Raw genomic sequence first — 11696 nt, 5'->3', positions numbered from 1 at the left:
AGTGCAGAGTGGCTAAAGTAGCCTCAGGAGAGCCTTCCAAAGATATGAAACAGATGTGGGTGCTGGTTGTTAGAAGCAAAGAAAGGGGTGTCTGGTGGCTCAGTTGCTTAAGCCTCCAATTTTGGCTCAGGTCACGATCTCACCATTCGTGAGTTTGAGCCCTGCATTGGGCTCTGTGCTGACAGCTTGGAGCCTGGAGGAGGGAGGTGGACCTGGAAGGATAGGAAGGATGCAGATAAGTGAAGATTGGAAGATGGCAGCTCAAGAAAAGTAGACAATTATGTCAGAAGTAATGATGGAAAAATAAAATATGTGTTCTGGAAAGGGTGGAGAAACCATGTTGGCTGCTGTGCATCTTGAGACTAAATGGCCTGTAGGCATTGCAGAAGAAGAGTCCTAAGACCACAAAGTAGTTGGTTACTTTGAATAGAGCAAGATTCAGACTTAAAGGTGAGCTGAGCTGGAAGACAAAGAGAAGCCAGGGGCCAGAATTGGTAGGTCACAGTGGCTAGATGCACAGGTATGTTAAGAGTCAGAATTCATTAACAGACTAGAAACAAAATGAGTTTCCAGGTATGGAAACATAATTTTCAGGAAAAAAATGTGCTTCTATAAATATAAAATTAAAATTAAAATTGAAGATTTTATTCAGCTCATTAAATAATGAGGGAACAAGATGTAAAAAAAACAAAAGCAAAAACAAACAGAAAAAAAAACAAATCAAAGGAGAATCCTGAGAACAGACACATACAATCAGAAATGCTGAAATAAATTTGTGAGCAGATGCGTCTTTGCAATTCCACTAAGAAAAAATGCATCTGCACTTCCAAGAACAAGAATCATTTGTACTTCTATTAGTTGTCTACAACCTGGTCAAAACAATAAAGGCCAAGATCTCTGTAAAATCAAATCATCCAAAAGAATGAGGTAGCTAATGCCCCATATTCAATTGAAAAGACACCCAGAATCTCATTTGGCCATTTCAGTCTTTCAACTTGTTCTGATAGTGGTCAGATAATTTGATGACGCACTGGGTTAAACAAAGTTATCAGTTAGCCTTTTCTCAGAGCCTTTAATGGGTAACAGCCATTTAGAATCAACAGGAAAAGAATATAGTTTGGACTACTTTCCAGTTTGTTGGCTATGGGACCTTTTTCCATGGAATTCTTGTGAGTATATCATTTAATATCAGTATTCCATAGAGCTGTTGGGGAACCCTGCACATAAGCACTCTAACCTGCTATAGATAAGAGAAGAAAAGGGTACAAGGACATCACTCTCTTTGCCTGAGGATCTTGAGTGGCTGCATGGATATTTCCTCACTGCCGAGTAAGGAAATATCTCCTACAGGTTTATATAATTTTTCCTTACCTTTGCTCACATCCCTACCTTCCAAACATACTTTATAGTATACAACACCCTTTCAAAGTAGCACAAGAGAATTTGAAAGGATTAGACCCAGGAAGCTAGAGAAACTATTCTTGTCCCTTTCTCCACACCACTTCAAACTTTTATATCAACCTGTGTTATTTGTGTCTAGCATGCCTTGGGCTGGATTACAGACTGAGCCATTTCTCAAAAGAAAGGAATTGTGGCTATGATACAGCTGTCACATTTATGTCTGTCAACTTAGCTGTCTACTTGGAGCCTTCAGGAGCACTCATTGAAGAACGAACAACTGTTCTAATCAGCAGTAAGCTGTTTGGAGACAAAGATATCTTCTTCTATGCTGGCTAAGACAATAAAACAAAAGCACCAAGCCACTGGAAGTATCTTCTCTCTGGAATAAATAGAACCTCTGGTCGTATTGTGGCCCAGTGAGTAAAACTTGCCATTTCAAACCAGAAGACATGAGTTCAAGTCCTAACCTTTTATTCACTAACTATCTAACTTAGGTAATATTTCCCCTCTCTGAGCTTTTTTTTTTTATCTGTAAAACAAGTACAAAAATAACACTGAGCTCAGAAGGTTATGGTGAGCACTAAGCTATTCATTGAGATAATATATACAAAGCACCTACTGTGTGCCTAGCATATAGTAAGTATGTGATAAACATTAATTCTCCCCCAATTCACTTCATTTAATTAAATATGATAAAGCATCGTTAGAGTACAGAGTATGGTGTGCTACCCTTGATGGCCCACAGATGGTTTTACCTGGTACTGTTGTGCCCAGATTTTAATATCGCCCCCAAAAACCAGAGACCACCAGGGAGGCCGAAGCACGCATGCAAAAGCAAAGGGCTTTATTACGAATTTAGGCCCGGCCAGCCTAAACTCGGGCTCACAGACTTCAACAACACAGTGGATCCACGTGGAGCGAGCCCCGAACAAAGATGGGGTAGGACTTTTATGAGTTTGGGAAGGAGGAGTTACAGGAAATTGTGACATAGGTATAGTGATCCAATTATTATTATACAATATTATTGACAGCAGGTTTAACCATTCACATTGCCTAGAGTATTTGTTACTTTTGGCGGGACCCAATCGCAACATTTAGTGTATTGACCAATCACAGAGTGGGCCCAGGACCCTCAGGTAGGGCGTGACTAGTCTTAGCCTCCATCTTTAGGCCTGCCCTTAGAATGTTACAAGGGTGGTCCCTTTTGCCTTGGGCAATGTGTGCCCTTCTATTGTTTCATGGAGTCAGTTTCAGACCTGCATCCTTACAGTACATGTATTTATTCCTATATATATTGTAAAAGACAATATTCATCCTTCAAACTAGAGATCACAGATTATTTTGCTTAGGACAAGCTTATTTAAGTCAAAAAATAAATCAATTAAAAGGATTTTAATTGTTATGTTGATATTTAATGTTGTGTTGATAACATTACAGGTAATGCACAGATACAGAACAGTTGTAAAGGTGGTGCGTGAATAATTGAATTTTAGGAAACATTAAGATATATGTGCTGAATGGCCCCAAAAGAATCTAGAAGCAAAAGATGAAAACTTCTGGAAGAATACTTTACTCCAGAAGAACTTTATAAGATAGCTGAGCAAAGAGTGGACTGCCCTAGGTATGTATTCTGCTCCTGGAGACATCCCAGCAGGTATTAGTAGACTTGTGTGCAGAAATGGTAGAGTGGGGATTCAGACATCAAATGGATGATTAGACCGTGTATCCATTAAGATCCCTTTGAATTACATGAAGCAATGTTCCTATGATTAGAAAGACTGCCATTGTGGAAGCTTACAGATTATAAGCAAAAATATTTCATAAATGATTCCTGGGGAAAGGTAGTGCATCCAGCAGTAGAGGGCTTGAAGGTTCTCTGCTGGGTTCTGAGAGTCACCTGACCATATTTCCACAGCTTGCCCCCATCTCTATCTGGATGCCAGTTCCCATCACATTTCACAGGTTTTGCTCTTTCTATTCACTGAATGTTTCCTTTGAGAATGAAGTCCAGATCTGTGGCTGCCGCACTGATTTCCTTTGGGTGTGAACAGTTGGAAGACACAGGGTAATTGAAGCCCATACGTGCAAGCTGCAAGCATGTCTGACTGACTGATGTGTACTCCCTTCTGATTGGTGTCTGATTTGAATAAGAATGCCAAGTCGGCAGAGCCTAGAGAAAGCAAAAGCATACAGAAGTCTTTCTAAATTCTAAAAAGAAAACATCAGACCAGGACTGGGTTGTCATCTTCAGCTATATTCTTTCACCTTCATCCTCTGAAATAACGCACTCTCAAAACTAATGACTTTGGTTAGCAGTTTCTATGACTCCACAGAAAGTTTCTGCAGAAACAAACAAAGAAAAAAACTGACCTGCTGGTCTAACTATTTAGTGGTTCCACACAAAATAGCTTTTACAGGTTGTCAGAATAGCTGCCCAACTGACATGCTTTCCCGGGAACATGGAAAGGCCCTCAAATACCTCCTTCTGACTGAAATCCCCTAACAACTAACCATGTCCTTATAAAGCAACTACCCCCAGAGAAAGGAAACACCGTGACTGAAATTGAAGCTGAGATGGAAATGACCAACTTGATCTTAGATCAGAGAATTTCAGCTCGGAGTATCACCTGTCAGGCACTGTCCTAAGAAATGCTTCACTCCAATTGACATTTCCTCTCACCTACCTATAAAGGGGTGGTTCGTTATTTCCATTTTGCACATGAGTAAATCCAGACTTGGGAAAAGCAAGGGCTTGAATCTGAACCTGTTGACTCTGAACCTATTATTTGAAACTGAGAAAAATTTACATATCATCCAGACAAAACTTTTCCTTCTAAAAATGAGAAATGGAGAAGCAGAAAGTAGAAGTGACTTATCCACTAGTATGCAGCCAGTAAACGACAGCACTGGTACCAATACCCACGGATTTCAGGAGAATCTAAATCCCAGGCTCTGTCTGAGAAGCAAGTGTAATGGGGTGAAGGGCAGAGAGGTAAAGGATTCCAGGTGGCTGGAATTTAGGAAGACAGAAGACAGTGACAGAACAGTAAGTACATACTTTTTCCCCTTTACAGCTTCGCTTTGGTGGCAGTGCAGTGTCCTAGAGCTGAACTTCAGAGCCTTTCCTGGGTGCTGGGGCCTCATGGCAGCAACATGGATTTTGATACCAAAAAAGGCACGGGATAGAGCCCTCGCTATGCCACATTAGCCACATGACCTTACATAAAGTCCTTACCCTGCTTAACTTGCAGGAAGGGTAGAAGTTGACAGAAGGGAGGCCACTTACCCAAAATCACAAAGCCAGGGTCTAGTGAAACAGAAGTTCAAACCTAGGTTTTCCATTATGGCAAATGGTAAAACAATGGAACAAATAACCATGGTTATGTTATAGTTGTTGTTGTTGTTGTTGTTGGGGGTTTTATTATAGTTTGTTCTTAATTCAAGGAGGAGGAGAAGAAAAATCAAATAGGTTGCTGGCCTTCTAGGTGCTGAATTCTGGCACCCTACTAAAGGGGACAGCTCCATAGCCCAGTGGCATGGAGACTGCTCCTATTGCTCTCCCCATGGCCTAGTCCTGCCCTCCCACCAGGCCAGCCCTTAGTAAGGAGCAGCCTCTCTGGCTTCCCACAGGAAAAGGTACTCTGGTGACCTGGAACAGACAAAAGGGTCATTTGGAGATAGAGCAATTAGTTGCCCGGGATGAACTGCTGTCATCTGTGAACTGGTAAGGGAAGGCCAAAGAACCCTGCCCTCATTCTGATATGGCAGCACTCAGGTCGGGAGGCTGAGAAATAAAGAGGTCTTCACCACTTTGAAGCCAACAGCCTAGCAGCTGCCGTTACCCAAGATGCCATGCTCATTGGCTTTCCTACAAGAAGCAATCCATGTGTCCCCAGGTTTGGCTGGTGTTCGCAGGGAGGGATTTGCTGTGAGTAACCAGCTGGCTTGGAGGGATGAATGCATCTCGGGGCCTGGGCGGCTCTGGGCCCTCAGGCCTCACTCCTCCATGCCAGTTCCTCATGATAGATCGTAACCATTAATTAGACACCTGGGTGATGCTTATGGCCCATGATTTCAACCCCCATTAAGTTTTTGTTTTATTTTTTTATAAATCAAACTCTTCCAAAGCCATCTGTCAATGGTGGATGAAGAACTGGATGAAAGGCAGGTAACTAAATGGCAGATATCTGGTTCTGAAATCTTATCGACCTGGAACTAAATCCTAAATAGCTTTGAGTTTCTGTTGCCCCTGAACCACTTCCCAACCTCTCTAAGCCTTTGTTTCCCTATATGTAAAAGGGAAATAATATTTATTTTATTAGAATTGCTTTCAGACTACACAGTAAATGTTAGCTACTATCATACTGTATGGTAATTCTCCATTCTCATGTCTGTATCGCCCACTAATGAATAGGCTATACAAAAATAGAAACTGTAACTTCTGGGCTCACCTCTTGATTTAGCCTGAGTTGCCCCAGAAGTAGGCCCCTAGACAAGGATTAAAGAGCAAGTAGTTCATTTGGCATTTATCCCAGGGGGCATGAGTAGGGTAACAGGAAAATAAGGCAAGAATGAGCAAGAGAGCCCATAATGAGAGTATGACTCATATAGCCAGTTAGTGCTGTGGGCAGCTGAGGCTCCATCCCATTAGGAACCTCTGGGAGATCATGTGTCTTAGTTGTTACACTAAGGGGCAAGGAAACTGGGAGTTATCCACTAACTCTCATCCACCTTTGAATGAAGGTAACAGCTGAGGGGGTGAGCAAGATGGGCTATTTATCCACTAATTCCCATCTACCTCTGGTTGAGGATTGCTCATGAGGGGCATTAACTCTCTGGGACTCCTAAGTGCCCTGTGTACCTGGTAGAAAGCTCTAGAGCAGAAATTTGTGGAGTTCACACAGGCTACCATCAGCATCCTGTGATAGTGAGTGCCTGTAGGAGAATGGGCAGGGCATCAGCAGAATCTATCTGCTACTCCTCTATTACCTGGCTTTTAGCACAATGCCTGATGCATGGCTGGTGCCAATACATGCTGAATGAATGAGACAACACAGATACTGACAACTACAGCATAGGATACTAAATACTCAGAATCATTAAAGATGCATTTAAATTAGTAAGGGAGGTTAAAAGGAGATAAAATTTACTTTCATCTAGGAAGTATTATAAAGGTTTTAAAGAAGAGGTGGCAATTGAGTGGGGTGTTCAAGGATATGTTATGAACTGAATTGTGTCTCCCAAGAAATTTGTATGGTAAAATCCTAATACCTAGTACCACAGAACATGACTGTTTTGGTGACAGGGTCTTTAAATAAGTGATTAAGGGGTGCCTGGGTGGCTCAGTTGGTTAAACATCTGACTTCGGCTCAGGTCATGATCTCAGTTCGTGGGTTCAAGCCCTGCATCAGGCTCTGTGCTGGCAGCTCAAAGCCTGGAGCCTGCTTCTGATTCTGTGTGTCCCTCTCTCTCTGACCCTCCCCTGCTCATGATCTGTCTCTCTCTGTCTCTCAAAAATAAATAAATGTTAAAAAAAAACATAAAATAATAAATAAGTGATTAAGTTAAAATGAGGCCATAAGGATGGGTTCCAATCTATTATGACTGATGTCCTTAGAAGAAGGAGAAACTTGGACATGGGTATTTACAGAAGGAAGAATATGTGAAGACACAGGAGGAAAGGTGTCATCCATAAGCCAAGGAGAGATGCCTGAAACAGATCCTTACATCCTGGTCCTCGGAAGGAAGTGATATTGCTGACACTTTGATCTCAGACTTCTAACTTCTAGAACTGTGAGAAAATAGATTTCCCTCATCTACACCATCCAGTCCATGGCACGTTGTTTCAGATGCCCTAGTGAACTAACAGGAAGAAAGCAGCTCTAAGCTTCTGCAAATTTCTATCTCCAGCACCTAGTGAACTGTTTAGCAAATTGTGCAGACTTAAAAAAATTTTATTCTATGATGAATTTGGCCAAGTGACATGTGGAGGAAGAGCATTCCAGCAGACACAAGTACATTATAATGGCATGGAGGCCAGAAAGTATGGCATCTACAAGAAAAAGCAAGTTTAGTCTGGCTGGAGCATAAGCACAGACAATATAGTGGGACATTAGTGTTGGGATGGTAGCTTGTATCACAATGAATGAGGAATTTGTTAAGGAATTTGGATCTTATTAAATGGTGCAGTGATGACCTCCTGCAACAATCATAAATTCCTGCTCATTATTTGGATTCTGGGTTTGGCCAATGATACCTTAGCAAGTGTGTGATGCAAACCAAGCCTTGAGAAGCATTTGTGCAGTGTGCTTGCCCTCTCTTACTGTTCTTAGGAACCCTGAGAGCACCTGGGAGGAAGCCATAACTGGCCTTCTGGAGGGAGAGAGATGGGTGCACTCAGGCAAGCCCTCCCAGACAGGCCTCCCAGACCAAGCAGTCTATTCACCTCCAGACATACGAATGAGGCTATCCTCGACATTACAGACCAATGGAGCCAACCTAGACCTGCAGAGAAAAACAACCCACAGAACTATAAGAAGTAATAGCTATTTAATGTTTCAGTCCATCAAGTTTTGGAATGGGCTTGCAGTGCAAGCTAACTGATAGAATTGGGATTATTGAAGGTTTTTGGAGATTTGAAGGGGATATAACAAAGGCTGTGAGATTATTCTGGAAATAGCGTGCAGGATTTGGAAACTAATAGTTCTAGCTTTTCCTAACAGGAATAGGTAAATCAATCCTTTGCTCTGTCTTCTCTTAATTTCTCTAGCACAGAGTCCAAGATGGGCCACACTCTGGAACCCTAGACTATATTGTAAATTTGCCATCTAGAGCTACTGTTCACAGCTACTGTGAGATCTGCTCTTTCAAATCTAAATTTCTCAAGCAAGGGACAAATACCAGAGGTGGGATTCCAAGGTAATAGAACAAATGAACAATTTTCAAAAGCCAGAACTAGAGGGATCAAAACAGAATAATCTGAAATTCATAGCAGCTGAACTATACAGGAAAACAGTTCAGAGCTGGAGTTCAGATCAGGATAAAGGAACGGCCTTTGTCAGAGTTGATTGTTGCCATTTGCTTGTAACTTGGTGGCCCCGACTCTTTCATCCTTGGAGACAGCCAGAGTCACATATTGTAACTGGAATATAATTTAAATATGTGCAATTATTTTGACTCCAGGGTTATGATAAAAGGCGAGGTGAGAACAGTGGCATAAACTGTTACCTCATATTAACCATGATATTCTTCTCTCCTCCTAGTCTGAGACTTGGATGCATTATGTCATGCAGACAATTTTGGCATAAAGCCAGGGTTCCATAACAGGACCCTTTGCTTTTGAAGACCACCGTATTTACAAACCTACCAACCACTCCCAACCACTTCATAATGCTGCTCTAGGCTGTGTGTTTCTGGTATTTCACAAGTAGCCCAATCAAAGTCATGGGAATCATGTGACTTTCCAGAGGGTCAAAACATGCCAGCAACAGCACCTAAATTAGAAACCATATCTCCAAATGTCCTGCTTGTGGCTTTGTCCCCAAAACCAGCTCTGCCCTCACTTAACTATTTGTAATCCACTCTCAGCCCCCACCCGCAAAGATGAGGCTAGGGATAATTGAGAAACTAGGAAAAACTGCTTGCTTTGTTTTCCACTAAATTCCAGTGTACTCTTCAGCATAGCAAACCACATGAGACTTCAGCTAAGGTACCGAGCAAGGAGATGATGAAAAATTTGGATCTGATTCTGCTAAATTTGCTTTACCCTTAAAAAATCATAATCCACTATAATTATAAAGAACCCAGAAATGATTCTCTGCCCAACCCCACAACCCCTACACACACACACACACACACACACACACACATACACATTTTTATAACTTCAAAGAGAACTGATCCTCTGATTACTGACTGTAAGCAGTGTCTCTGGCATATGTGTTGAGAGCGATAAGTCTTTGTGTCTCTATGGAACCAATTATCTGCAGGTCTGGAAAATTAAGAAGTTGAATTATGTTTCTGTGGATGCATGATCAGATGCCAGACATTAGAGCAGAGTTGGGAGCTATAATAATCCTCTCCAGATAAATCCTCATCCAAACACAGGACTTCAAAAATTGACTCTCTTCACTTGCTCAGGATGCAGGGCTCCAGGTTTGGAGGGTGTCTTCTTCCAGGCCTCTATTTAGGGATCATTCACAGATATTCTCTCACACAGTTTCACGGAGGCGTCACACACACTGTTGAGGGCATATTTCCTTTAAGTGCAGATTATCTGGTGTCTGAATTTGGTAAGCCACTCAAGTATAGAAAACTAATTTCATATTCCATTTTGAGTGAGATTGATAGGCTTTTGACTCTATGGCAAGCCGGCCCCAATGGTAGCATAGTGGATGGGTAGTAGCACAGACTTAGGAGAAAGGAAACAATGGCCCTAAATGTTAGCATTGAAATAGCAGTACTAAACATCATTGCTGATAGTGTTACAAATGATAATATCAGATAACAATTATTGAGCTCCTACTGGGTACCTTTGTCGAAATATCAGCTCCATCCCTTGTTGTCATTTTGACCCCTGAAAGTTACTGTTAGTTTCCCAGAGCTGCCATAACGAAGTTCCAAAACCCAGATGGCTTAAATGACAGAAATGTATTATCTGGCAATTCTGGAGGCTATACGTCTGAGATCAAGGTACTGGCAGGGTCACACTCTCTCTGCTGGACTAAGGGGAGACTCCTTCCTGGCTTCTCTCTTTGATAATTTGCTGCCAACCCTTGGCATTCTGTGCTTTGCAGATGCATCACTCCAGTCACATGGCTATTTTCTTTCTGTGTGTCTCCATCTCTGTGTCCAAATTTCATTTTCCCCTTTTTATAAGGACACAGTTATATTGGATTAGAGCCCACCCTAAGGACCTCATTGTAACTTGATTAACTCTGTAAAGACTCCACTTCCTAATAAGATCCCCTTTTGCAATATGAATATTAAGGACTTTAACATTGTTTTATGGGCAGGGCAGAGGGGAGGACACATTTTACCCTTAACAGTTACCTAACTTCTCTCCTCACATCACCTCCCCTTTATAGAATGAGAATGCTAGGAGTACTGACCTCCCAGGGCTGCTGAGAGTGTGTGATGAGATAATGTATGTCAAGTGTTTAGCATAATGCCTAGCACATCTCTGGAAGGCAGTAAATGTTAGCTATTATTATCATGAAAGTGGGGATATAGATCCTTAAAGCTCAGTTTATTTTGCTTGGCTTCACAGAAGAGAAGCCCATGATGGCAATATTTTCTTCCAATTCTAAAGGGTATAATGATTTTTCTTAACAGTGTACGCTGATTTTCACATGCTGTATTTCACCAAGGAACTATGTGTTTGGGGAAAAATCCACTTTTTATTTGAATATTGTGTTCTATTCAAACTATGATAAAATCACTTTGAATAAATACCTTATTCCCAGCAAGTAAATAAATCTTAAAGGTTAAAAACTTGATCAATTTTTAAAAGGTTAGTGAATGCTCCTTCTAGATTACTCCTAACATAAAAGAAATAAAGCATCTGAAATGTAGTATTAAGGACTTCCAACCCCTTAACCATGCTAATTTGGTAAAACATGTTGCAGACATTGGGTGAAAGCCTCGCACACCAATAAGACCATGATTTTTAAAATCATGCCTATGTGGGCTCAGCTCATAACCCCACCGCTTACAGCTCTGTGGCCAGTGGGAAGCTACTGCACATTTTTCATTCATTTCATTGTCCATGAAATGAGGATAATAATGCTCCCTCAGAAGTGAGATAGCCTAACCACTGGCAGATGAATGGGCAAACAAAATGTGGTACATACACACAACAGAATGTTATTCAGTCTTAAAAAGAAGGCCTTTCAGGCACATTCATGCTACAATATGGTGAAATTTAGGGATAAACAAATGAAATAAGCCAGTCACAAAAAGACAAATACTGTGTGATTCTACTTATATGACTTACCTAGAGTAATCAGAGTCAAAAGACAGGAAGTAGAATGCTGGTTGCCAGGGAGTGGGAGGGGCAGGAAAGGAGTTAGTGGTTAATAGCTACAGAGTTTCAGTTTTACAACATAAAAAGTGTTTTGGAGATGGATGGTGGTGACTGTTATACAACAATGTGAATATATTTAGTGCACTTAACTGTACACTAAAAAAAGGTTAAGACGGTGATTTTTATGCTATGTGTATTTGAGTACAATTTTTTAAAGTTAAAGAAAGTGAAATAGCCTAAGTAAAGCCCCTAATTAGCATCTAGCCTATAC

The sequence above is a fragment of the Suricata suricatta genome, chromosome 12, assembly GCF_006229205.1.
Source record: "Suricata suricatta isolate VVHF042 chromosome 12, meerkat_22Aug2017_6uvM2_HiC, whole genome shotgun sequence".
Taxonomy (NCBI): Eukaryota; Metazoa; Chordata; class Mammalia; order Carnivora; family Herpestidae; genus Suricata; species Suricata suricatta.
This window is presented reverse-complemented; position numbering follows the sequence as displayed.